Raw genomic sequence first — 1,852 nt, 5'->3', positions numbered from 1 at the left:
AGGGAAAAGGTTACTTTGCAGGAAAAATATTTTTAACACTGTGTTATGCAGCTTTTTCCTTCAAATATCTGTGCTTTCTGCTGCTAGCATGTGTTCCTGGTGAAGAAAGTGTATTTAAATGCAGTGTGTTTAAGCCTGCAGTACCTTCTCCTTTCTACAGAGGCAGAGCGAGCAAAAAAATAAACACACTTCATGAAACACAGGTCCCCACAAGGCAATTGCTTTTAAAGTTGTAAAAATTGACACAGATGTTCCTGACGTCATTTTTTGTTATTTAAAGGGCATTGCCTTGTGGGGACCTGGGTTCAGGTCCCCACAGTGCAATCAAGTCCCCACAGCGTGAGTGTGTTATCACACCCAAGTCCCCACAAGTATAGTAACACAAACCCAGACAGACAGACACACACACACACACACACACACACACACAGACACACACACACACACACAGATACACGCACACACACACAGGTGTGCAGCTCTGGTCCCTGCTTTGGCTCAGAGAAGCCAGTCTCATGCACAGACCTCGATGCACAAGAAACAAAACAGAAACAAAAACTAAAATTTGAAAGAGCTAAGGATGCGTGAGATTACACTGAATTAAATCCCCTCGAGTGACATTTCTCAAAAGTAGTCGAAGATGGACCCTGCTTGGTGTTTGCTTAAGAAACCAGGAAGTAGAAGTGTTCCGACTGTGAGTGTCTTAGCACCCACGTCTGTGTCTTTGCCAGCGCCAATGCTTGTTTCTCATACGAGACCCTGTCATGGACTCAAACACCCATGTCTGTGTCTTTGCAGGCGCCAATGCTTGTTTTCCATAGTACCCATGTCTGTGTGTTCGCAGGCGCCAGTGCTTGTTTCCCATAACACCCATGTCTGTGTGGTTATAGGAGCCAATGCTTGTTTCCCATAACACCCATGTCTTTGTGTTTGCCGGCGCCAATGCTTGTTTCCAATAACACCCATGTTTGTGTGTTTACAGGCGGCAATGCTTGTTTCCCATAACACCCATGTCTGTGTATTTACAGGTGCCAATGCTTGCTTCCCATAACACCCATGTTTGTGTGTTTACAGGCGGCAATGCTTGTTTCCCATAGTACCCATGTCTGTGTGTTCGCAGGCGCCAGTGCTTGTTTCCCATAACACCCATGTCTGTGTGGTTATAGGAGCCAATGCTTGTTTCCCATAACACCCATGTCTGTGTCTTTACAGGAGCCACTGCTTGTTTCCCATAACACCCATGTCTGTGTCTTTACAGGCGCCAATGCTTGTTTCCCATAACACCCATGTCTGTGTCTTTACAGGAGCCACTGCTTGTTTCCCATAACACCCATGTCTGTGTCTTTACAGGCGCCAATGCTTGTTTCCCATAACACCCATGTCTTTGTGTTTGCCGGCGCCAATGCTTGTTTCCAATAACACCCATGTTTGTGTGTTTACAGGCGGCAATGCTTGTTTCCCATAACACCCATGTCTGTGTATTTACAGGTGCCAATGCTTGCTTCCCATAACACCCATGTCTGTGTCTTTGCAGGCGCCAATGCTTGTTTCCCATAACATCCATGTCTGTGTCTTTACAGGAGCCAATGCTTGTTTCCCATAACACCCATGTCTGTGTGTTTACAGGAGCCAATGCTTGTTTCCCATAACACCCATGTCTGTGTCTTTACAGGCGCCAATGCTTGTTTCCCTGCTGGAGGCGGCGGTTCCGTCAGCGGCCACCAGAGGGAGCTCCTCGCCTGCTGATAAATCCACTGAGCTGCACATTGGATGAAAGGAGAAGGGTTTCCTCTTCCGGGTCAGCGGCGGCAGAGACAGCACCAGCAGCAAATGCTGACATCACTTCCTACCT

This window comes from Lissotriton helveticus, unplaced genomic scaffold, assembly GCF_964261635.1.
Source record: "Lissotriton helveticus unplaced genomic scaffold, aLisHel1.1 SCAFFOLD_400, whole genome shotgun sequence".
NCBI lineage: Eukaryota > Metazoa > Chordata > Amphibia > Caudata > Salamandridae > Lissotriton > Lissotriton helveticus.
This window is presented reverse-complemented; position numbering follows the sequence as displayed.